At 43.4% G+C, this 11,068-nt stretch overlaps 1 pseudogene; it reads right to left on the bottom strand.

Annotated features, from left to right (window-relative positions):
* LOC129064985 (chondroitin sulfate synthase 3-like) overlaps positions 1 to 10,538 on the bottom strand; it is a 34,940-nt pseudogene extending 24,402 nt beyond the window's left edge.
* Between the last annotated feature and the right edge of the window lie 530 nt (positions 10,539 to 11,068).

An 11,068-nucleotide genomic window follows, 5' to 3' on the forward strand; every position in this document is an offset into this window, starting at 1 on the left:
TGTGAGAGAAACCTGGCACACCCTACCTCAGCCAGGCGACTTGAGTCAACATCAACGGTGATGACTATGTCAGTCATATGTGTGCTTGATAAGATGCGATGAATATAGCAATTTACCTTGTGGTCTCCCTTCCAAGAACACATACAATCTAATAATGAGGAAAACATGAGAGAAACCCTAACTGAGGAATAGTCTATAAACTCCTTGACCTATGCTGATCAAAACTACCAAAGTTGATAAAAATGAAGTAAGGCTGAGAAATGGTCACAGGTGAGGGTAGTTAAGAGACATGACTTCTAAATGTAATGTGGTATCCTGCATTGGATCCTGGGACAGGAAAAAACATTAGGTAAAACTAAGGAAATCTGAATAAAATACGCAATTTAGTTAATAACGATGAATCCATTCTTTTAATTGTAGCAAATGTACCCTACTAATGTAAGATGTTAATGATAGAGGAAACTGCATATTAGGTATATGGAAATTCTAGTCTATCTTTGCTATATCTTTTAAATGTAAATTTGTTCAAAAATGAAACATTATTAAAAATATAGTACAGCTTACAATAGCATCAAAACCATAAAATTCTTCAGAATAAACTCAACAAAAATGCTGTAAGGCCTCTAAAAACTACCACTCATTTCTGACGGAAATTGACCTATAAAATCAATATAATCCCAATCAGAGTCTTAGAAACCTTTTTAAAATAGAAACAGTCAAGCTGTTTCTAAAATTTATATGCAAATTTAAAGAACCTAGGATTAAAAAAATTCCTTTTGAAAAGGAAGAACAAAATTTACCACCAGAGTTAGACAGGTTATGAAGTTGCAATGGTCAAGAGGATGTGTTATTGCTGTGAAGACAGACAAGCAGATCAGTGCATCCAAACAGAAGGTCCAGAAAAAGACCTGCACATATATGACAAATTGCTGTTTCTTCACAGGTGACAAGGTAATTCAATAGGGAAAGGATAACCTTCTTCTAAAATGGTATGGGAACAAGACATTCATATGGGAAAAATGAACTGCAACCCCTAGCTTATGCTAGAGACAGAAACGAATTCAAAATGAGCCACTTAGCGAACTGCAGGAGCTCCTGCATGCCGAGTGCTGCTGCCACCCACAGGCCCAGCGACTCTCAGTGATTCCCAGCCCTTCGGAATCCTGCCTTTCCTTACCCCTGCAGTGAGGAATTAGACTGCCTCCTTCCATCCACCTCTGAAACTCACAGACAAGACTTCATTTCTATGGGAGGAGGGCCCTGACCATGGGGTTATAGTTACAGTACCTGCTCCATGCATCTCAGCCAAGTCCACCGGAAACAGAGTTACAGAGCTCCTGCTGGTGCCCCAGTCTTAACGCTAATTCTCACAGCAATGCTCCTCGGGAGCTGCTGTGATCCCATTTTGTTGATGTGAAAACCAAAGTTCCTGAGTGAGTGGGTGAGAGTTGCAGAAATGGGACTTGGGTGTCCCTGCTCCTGTCTTATCAGTAACTGCCCCTGCTTCAGGGGACTGGGAATATCAGAAGGGGAGTCACTGCACGATGTCCTGGAAGAAGACTCAGTGTTGGCTCTGCGGCCTTGGGCAAGCCTCACTTTCTTCATCTGGAAAACAGGAGGATAAGGTCTTTATTAACAGTTATCAATTGCTTGTAACAAACCATTCCAAAGTGTGCTGGCTTAGAACACCACCATTGGCCAGTCCATACTACCAGGTGCTGGGTTTGACTGGGTTTCCTTTCTGTCTGTGGTCAGCTGGAAGGCCAGCTCCTGTGCTAGGACTGGCCTCCCTCACATGCCTAGGGGTTGGCAGCTGCTGGCTGAGTGGTGGGGTATGGCTGGGCCACAGGGCTTCATCCTCCAGAAGGCCAACCTGGGCTTGTTCACGTGGCAGCTGGGGTCTGAGTGCAGCACAGCAGAGAAAGCTCCATGAGCGGGTGCTTTTCATACAGGTATCCTTTTCTATACGCTTCATGTTGGGTTGGCCAAACAGTTTGTTCTCTTTTAGAGTAAAAAAAAAAAAGACACATTTTTCATTTTCACCGATAACTTTACTGAACAACACAGTCACAGTTTTTGCTCCACTACCTTCTGCTTCTTTCAGGCATCTTCCCAAAACTTTTTATCTTCTTGAGCAGAGAACTGTTCCAGGTACCTTTGCAGTCTTCCAGGGAATTGAAATTTTTTCCATGAAGAGAATTTCATCAAGACTGAAATCAATGGAGAGCTGAAGGTGCAATGTCTGGGAATATGTAGGATGAATCAGAACTTCCCAGCCAGGCTGTCACAGTTTTTTCCTGGTCATCAAAAAACATGGGTCTTGCGTTATCTGGATGGAAGATTATGCATCCTCTGTTGACTAATTCTGGATGCCTTTCATTGAGTGCTGCTTTCAGTTGGGCTAATTAGGAGCAGTACTGTTGGAATTAATCATTTGGTTTTCCAGAAGGAGCTCATAATAGAGGATTCCCTTCCCATCCCACCATATATACACAACATCGCTTTCTTTGGGTGAAGACCTGCCTTTGGTGTGGTTGGTGGTGCTTTATTTCACTTGCCCCTTGGTGGTGCTTTATTTCACTTGCCCCAGGATCTCCTCTCTTCCACATTATTGTAAAGTGTCCACTTTTCATCACTCATCACAATTGGCTTTAAAAACAAAACATTTTCTTTGCATTTCAGTAGAGAATTGCATGCAGAAACATGGTTAGGAAGGTTTATTTGGCTTAACTTATATGGAATGCAAACATCAAAGCAATGGACATAACCAAGCTGGTGCAAATTTCCATATGATGGCTCTAGTAGTGCTTAGTTGTCTATAACTTCATTCAAAACAATTTTGTTAGATTGTATTGTGACAGCTGTCATATCAGCATGTATGTAAAAAAACTTATCAAAATTGGTGAATTTTTGTGTGGCCATTTTATTATTGAAGATGGAAGAAAATACGCCACATTTTCAGCATATTATGCTTTATTGTTTCAAGAAAGGTAAAAATGCAACTGAAATGCAAAATAAGATTTGTGCAGTGTGTGGAGAAGTTGCCGAGCTGATCGAACACGTCAAAAGTGGTTTGTGAAGTTTTGTGCTGGAAATTTCTCGATGGATAATGTTCCATGGTCAAGTGGACCAGTTGAAGTTGATAGTGATCAAATCGAGACATTGAGAACAACCAACATTATACCATGTGGGAGATAGCCAACATACTCAAAATATCCAAATCAATAAAGTTATTGGTGAAAATGAAAAAATGTCCTTTATTTTATGGAAAAAACAATATGCACTTTTTGGCCAACCCAGTAGTTTTCTTTTCAAGGAATGCGTATTGCTTTTCAGAATAATGGGTGGTTCCCTGGAGAGACAGAGGATGGTCAGAGGGCCCGAAGCTGAGGGTCTATGACCCCAGAAGAGGACCTTGTCAATGCTGTGAAAAGTAGGAGCAAGTTGGTAGGGGGCGAGGAGGTGAGAACTCACCAACCTCTGCCTGTCACCAGGCCAGGCTCAGGTTGGAGAGACAACATTAGAAGACTCTCATCTTCTACTCACCCAACATGTTCACTTTGAGAGGTCATCGAAGCCACTGGCCCCAATGTGGAACAATCTACTACCATGCCCTGGGCAGGAGCCAAGACAAGAACCTGGAGGATCACTAATGTGTCATGAGCATGAGAGAAATGAACTCCAGGGGGATGGGAGAGGAGTAGCAAATGGAAGAAGAGAGGATACTTGACTAAACCTCAAAGGGCCTGTGGAAGTGAGTCAGGTAAGCAGGTTCTGAAACATTCCAGAAAGAGAGGAAGCAGCATATGCAATCATGTGGTATGTGAATGGTTCATACTGCAAACTACAAGTCACTCTGTTTGGCTGCAACAGTGGGGCCTTGAGGAACGCAAGGGACAAAAGGGCCCGATGGTAGCTGGTAATCACTATGTTTAACTTTCACAAGCAAAACCCAGCAGTCCACTCTGGAGCCCTTCTGTATGAGCCTGGGCCAGTTACTTTATCTTTTTGAACTTAATTTCCTCATCTGTGCAATGGGATAATAGCAGCCCCTAGCTCCTAGACTCATGGATGAAATCGTAATAGTCACTACACTTACACTTACTCAACGACTTTATATCCCAGTAAATAACACATTCAATGTGCTTGGCCCAATGACTAGCATAGTATATACAAGTCCTGAAAATACTATAACTGTATTACCATTGTCACTATTAGTACTCTTTGGCTTTTCTCAAGAAAGAATGTTCTTACTACCAATCTGCATTTTGGGGGCACTTAAACGATAACCTGTGTAAAAGCCAATCAGATTATTCTAGCTTTCGTAACACATGGCCCAGTGTGAAGTTACTGCCTTATGGGACTACTTGGTGGTCACTAGAAAGCATACTTATTTCCCTTTAATTGATAAATTAAAGATGGCCCATGGGAAGAGACATGAACGATATAGAGAGTAAAAGTATTTATACAAAGACACAGACCCCTTTATTTAAAAGAAAATTAAATGCACTGGGAAGAACTCCCTGTGTTCCCCTGAGTTTTAAGGAAAGAGTCCGTCCAACTGATATTAATAAAAGACATAAATAAAGTATTAGCAAATTGAATCCAGCACTAAGTTTAAAGAATGAAAGCCAGTGTCAGGGCCAGATTAGTTCCCAATTAGAAAATGCAGCAATATATTTGACCACATCCATCCAGGGAGAGATGAGGAAATAACTCAATAATATGGGGGCTGTGTCCATGGAGCCGTTGAGACAGAAGCTCTGACTGCACTAGGGACAAGTGTAAATTACATGAGGAAGTGAAGACAGCAGTTGCACGAGAATCTTTCAAGGCCTGGTGTGAATGAACACAGGGAAAACAAGGATGGGGCCGGGCCTGGATACAAGGGCACAAGGGCAAAGGAGTATGTGTGTGCGTGGCGTGTCTTTTAAGGTGTCCAATATTAGATGAGTTTATAGTCTACAAAGGAAGAACTAATGTATGTGAATATGTAAATATTAGGAAAGGAAAGGAAAACAGGTTAATTATCCAACAATGAATGAGTTGCATGAGCAGTAAAGAGTTTAGACTCTGGAGCCAGACTGATGGGTCTGAATCCTGTCTCCATCATTTACTAGCTGAGTGCTGCTGTACCTCAGGAGAATTCCGGAGCTCAGGGAGCCCCTCTCTCTGCAGCTGCTCACAGTTCACACCATGTTTAGTTCAATCGCCCCTGCTCCACCCCCACCCCCAGCCCTACAAATATACACATCTGGACCGCAGGTACCAGGCAAAGAGAATGAAGCTTTCGAAGGGCTCTGTACCCTTTTTCTCAGGCAAGCTGCAGCCCAGGGCACTCAAGTGGCCCTGGGAGGTCTGCCCCAGCCCCCGCCCCGCACCCCACTTCAGAGACCCAGGCTCACAGACGTTCCCGCCCGCCAGTCCGCAGTACCACCATGGAGCCACTCACGTCTCCAAAGCGGCTCCAGTACTCGTCGCGATGGTACTGGGAGACAGTGCTCCGCAACCGCCGTTGTCCAGGATGTTGCCGTTGGGCCCGCGCCTACCGCGAGCGCTCCCAGGAGCCGGCCCTACACGTGAACGCACCGTGCTCGGGGCCGCCTCCTGCTGGGAGGGACGTTGGCGGGGGTGGCAGTTGGTGTGGCCACGAGCCCCTCGCCGCCTTGCGCGGCCTGTACGGTCTTTCAGCCCAGCTACAGCATGGCCCCTCGCACACGTGGGGCGCCTGTTGCGGATGTGAAAATAGTTTGACTGCTAAAAATCTTGAGAATTATATAATGTTAAGCAAACATTCAAATAACTGAAGTTAAGCCAGGATAAAAAGGTAGTGAGAATTTACTTCAACAAGCAATTAGTTTCCCTTAATTATCACATATTGGAGATACTACAAGCACCTAAAGCAGATAATAAAATACAAAGACCTTATGCAAACATGATTTGAATTCAAGATTGACTACCTTCTAGATGAGCGTCCTTTGGAAAATTCATTCATCCGCGTTTCAGTTTTAGTCATCTGTAAAACAAATATTTGCAGGGTTCTTGTATTGAAAATAATGTTAATAATTTCTTAGGAAACAAGTATTAGGATATTAATAATTAAGTTAATGTAAAATAATACTAATAATAGTAATCCACAAGATCGTGTCCTGAATGAGAGTCTCTATTACTACTAGAGGGAGTGGGGATGGTGCTGCTTGCAGTTTTGAGACTCTTTCCCATGTGGCCCAGATGGCGTTAATTCACACAAACACCACCTATGTCTCCATTAGCTCAGGGCCTTGGTTGCAGACCGCCTGACAAATGTGAGCCTTTGCGAGGGAGGGGGCAGGGGGGGAGTAGGGTGGGGGGCAGGGTGGGGCGGGGGCGGGTGGGGAGACCAGGCATATCGATGTAAACGCAGGCTTTCCTGTCTGTTAAGACCCCTTGGCTGCTCATCCGTTTCCCTGTCCAGCTCTCTGGGAATCAGCAGATACAAACAACTGACCAAAGAACAAAGAAAACGAATTTTAGGATGAAGTACTTCAAATGATGTTAACGTATTACGAGATAAAAAGCTTTACCTTCATTTTCTGAAACTTCCTAAAAGAATGCACAAGACAAGTTTTTCTGAAATATCAAACTTTCAGTATCTCTGACCCAAAAGACTCCTTCAAGGAGAAACTGAGTATTTCCTAGGAAAGCTATGAACAGTAATGATTCTCAAGGAAAGCTCATATTCATGGTTCACATTTCTTACATGCTATGAGCATTAAATTTTATTATTCATGCATAGAACTGAAGAATTGACAAGAGTTTTATTTTAGACATGTCTATGGCCAAAATCTATAGTTCAAGATTTTTAAAAAATTTAGTATCACTTAAAATATACCTTATTAGAGCCTGGCTGGTGTGGCTCAGTGGACTGAGTGCTGCCCTGAGAACCAAAGGGTCATCAGTTTGATTCCTGGGTTGCTGGCCAGGCCGCAAGTGGGGGCGCCCCAGAGGCAACCACACATTGATGTTTCTCTCCTTCTCTTTGTCCCTCCCTTCCCCTTGCTCTAAAAATAAATAAATAAATAAATAAAATCTTAAAAAAATATATCCCTTAGTAAAAAATTGAATTTACTTTTGGACTGCAACCTTATTTTTAATGAATCTGTGAATCACCTTATATAGTTTTCATGATAATGAAGTTATAACCAGCAAATCCTAAACCACTAAAGTAATCTAGACCTCCAACAAAAATAACAAACAAGCCAAAACATATAGAAATAAACCATCATAGACTTAGATGACATCAAAAATAAATAAATTGCAGATAGTACTTTTAAAATTTAGGATATACTCTCAAGTATTTTAAAATCATTTTTTAATCTCCTAAAAGTAAATGGGAAAAAAGCAAAACTGTGGAATGAATCCACGTGATTTCATCCACTCTCATCCGGCCCTCTTTTTGGTGCAGCCCCCAACGTGCACCTGAGTGACTGCTGACGAGGAGATGTGAGCACGCGGAAGAGAGACAGTGAGAAACACACTTAGGTTAAAAGGTGAGACAATATTGTGGAAGGCAGACTAGACCGAAGCAATGGAGAACTGCTCTAATAGCACTAAAACACTGAGTATATTCCAGAAATTTCTCTTTGAATTATCAAATAACCTAGATTTCTCATTACAACAAACATTCAGCCTTCTCGATTTCAGCTTATGATTTAGATTTCCTCTGTTTCATAAGAAACATTTACATATGACACCAAGAAATACTTTGTATTTTTATCATTCCAGAGAAATTTCAGTATTTAGGTTTTGGATATTAGCAGCTTGACTGTTTTGTGAGTTTCTTTTCTGAATAACAAGGGTGCCTTGCACCTGTTTTTCTTTTTTAGAATTTTCATCAACGTTTAGAGACTTTAGCAAAAGGTAAAACATATACACACTCAAATACTTTTTTTAAGTTATAGAACCAAAAATATTTTTCTTCAATTTTCATCCAAACATTATAGTAACAGAAACATGCACAAATTTTTCTTGAGGGCAAAATGCATTTTAACATTCTTTTTATGGATGAAAGTGAATAACTTCCACTTTCCTGTGAGTGAATAACTGTCCACATCCTCCAAACTTTTAGCCTGACATTTTTTAAATGGGGAAAATCTAGAGATCTATAAAAATTAAAAAGAAAACTACTGAAAATGACCTTACGACCATTTCAAGAAACTGTAAAATTGTCATTAGTTAATTACATTTGATGTAGGAATGTCAGGAAAGTAGCAGATGTCTTTCTTCAAAGTCGCTAATTTCAAATTTGAGATCAGGCTCTGTCTGCAAGACCAATCTGCCCTGACAAGAAGGAAAACTCGGCTCCCTGGTGAGAAGTGTTAACAGAGGCCCTGAGCCTGGAAGCTGCCAGCCTCAGGGGGACCCTGCCTTGATGGAAAATGGAGGATGTGTGAGAGTGGGGACCAGAGAAAAGAGTTTGCTCTTTGGAATCAGGAAGAACTGGTTTTGAACTCTGCCACTGTTTGACTTGATGACCTTAGAGAACTGAACTCTTCAATCCTCAGCTTTCCTAATATGCATGAAAGATAGGACAGCATGTAATGTGCAGGGCGTGGTCAGGGTGGTTCTTGTCTATTCAGGCAGATGACAGTTAGCCTAGGAACACTCTGAGAGCCTTTAAGGAAACTGTCTCACTTGCAGACATTGAACTAATGCCCTTGGATTCAGAGGTGACAGTGAAGTGCAAACCCCGCTCTGTCCTCCATACCTTACACCATTTTCAGTGCACAGTTATGTGCAGGGGGTACCCTTTCAACTCTAACCCCCACCTCTCGAAAGAAGACATTCAGTTTTGCTTAAAGAACTGTTGCTTGACATCATGAAGACAATGGGATGACAAAGGACAGAGTCAGAATCCCCATTCCAGGCATTCCTGAAACTGCACAACGCTGTAGAGAAAGGGAGGGGTGAACATCCCTGACAACATTGCTAACGCAGGGTCCACGCAACAGCCTGTGGAGGACACGGGCCGGAGGTCTGCCGACAGGGACCCGGTCCTTCCTTCCTCTGCACTAGGAGAGCTGGGCCAGAACCCCCTCTTTTGTATCCCGAGGGAGTGGACTATGAGGCCCCACAGGACTGCACACGAGTGTTCCCAGAGACTTCTATTCTATGCTAAGTCATCGTAGATTCTAACTGATGCATTTTAATGGCATAAATATTGTCATTGTTTCTTTATCTCATGATACTATAACTTTTTTCCCCAAAGTAAAATCAGGGGGGATAAACATTATTTCTCCATATTCCACCATCAAGCCCAGCATCTGGAGTCCTACATACATTCCTAGTGAGGTGTGAAATGCATTCTTCATCCAATGCTGGGAGCAAAGCCCAGTGCACAGGCACATGTCCCTACACCCCTGGAAGAAGCAAATCATAACCAACTGCTATACATACACCTGGGCGAAAAAGCAAAGAGTAAAGTTTGAGTAATTACCAAAATAATTAAGAGCCACCAGAGCATATGCTGGGGCTTGAACCAATAAGATCCCTCATCCAACTTTATGACTTACTTTGTGTGTCTTCATTTGCACAGGATTGCTGGTTACAAACAAGAAGTTTGCGTCTCTGCTCAGAGCACCAGCGGCACAATTTGGGGACAGGAAACAAGAGTTGTGTCCACATGTATAATTCTCCACCACCTGCTGCTCAGGAGGATCCCTGCCGGTTGGTCTCCAGAGTGTGGCGAGGCTCCTTTCAGGACTGTTTGATGCTGCTCCACCCTCCTGTCTCATTAGCTGCTTACTGCTGATTTCTCAGAGAACTTTAATCAGAGCTCTTTCCCTGAGCGCGCCCCCTCGGGCTGTTTCAGCCAAGGGCACCGCTTTAGAAACACAGCAAATAAGGCAAATTTGGCCATCTAATAAATTTCGTGCAAAATGATGAATAACTCAGCGAATAACAGCCTGTGTTGAACAAGAACAAAAACGTCTGCTGAGGGACAGGACACAGGAAGAGGTCCATGCTGAAGCTGACCTCTCTCCTGGGTATCCAGGTGCCTGAGCGCCGGGGCTCTGCAGACCACTGGAGGGAAAAGCTAGCTCTTGGTACTACTTGCTCTTTAAAATGACTAGAAACCAAGAGGCAACCCATGTCTCAGAAACAAGGGGTGAGTGCATGTGTTTGAATGAATGGCAGTGATGTGTGATTTGATCCACTGGGCACCTGCTGGAATCAAATCAAAGCAGATTTTAAGAACACGATTTCTAATGGTGTGCTTACTTGGTCTCGGCATCTCTTCTGCTGCCCGGGGCTGTGTGAGCAGAGGGTCTCTGTGCCCTTTGGGTGCAGTGGGGGTGGGACAGGCCCGTGAGCATGGGTGGGGCCGCGTGCTCCAGGCAGGGCATTTGGGATCCCAGTTGGGACAGGCCACAACCAGGGTCCCTGATCAGGCCGCAGAAGAGCCTAGAACCTGGGGAAGAGCTGGTGTCCAGGCTGGACCAGCGCACAGCCAAGGCTACGGTCGGCCCGTCTTCCTTATCGGGCACCCCCAGCGCCATGTGGACACTTCCCTGGAAGGACTACACGCTGACCGCCCCCCTTCCCCAGCCTCCAACGTGCAAACTTGGGATTGAAGTGTAATTAAATTGTCCGTTCCTCCCTGTCTCAGCCCTGGCAGGGCTCGTCTGACTCGTGGATGTAATAGACCAGCCTCCACAGCGTGTTGAGATAGTCACTGACTTAGGGGTTTTTTTAGGGTCACAAGCTTGATTTAACATTATAAAGTCCATTGATTAAGAGATTAAAAGGAAGAAAAGGAGCCTGTGATCACAGCAGAAGGCATTTGATAAAGCGCACTGCCATTCATAGTGAAATGCTGGAAAACCGGGAGGAGAAGAAAACGTCCTTAACATTTTAAAAAAACATCCTGTTTTCTAAAAGCCAACGTGGGACCTACCACTCTAAAATTCCCATTCATGTCAGGATCCAAACAACACCCCTCCCACCGCTCCTGGGCAGCGTTGCTCTGGAGGTTCTGACTGGGACAATAAGGTGAAACACACACAGAATGGGTAAGTAGACAAAATAA

Source organism: Pteronotus mesoamericanus, unplaced genomic scaffold (genome assembly GCF_021234165.1).
Source record: "Pteronotus mesoamericanus isolate MK-2021 breed Mesoamerican mustached bat unplaced genomic scaffold, CSHL_Meso_final contig_171, whole genome shotgun sequence".
Taxonomy (NCBI): domain Eukaryota; kingdom Metazoa; phylum Chordata; class Mammalia; order Chiroptera; family Mormoopidae; genus Pteronotus; species Pteronotus mesoamericanus.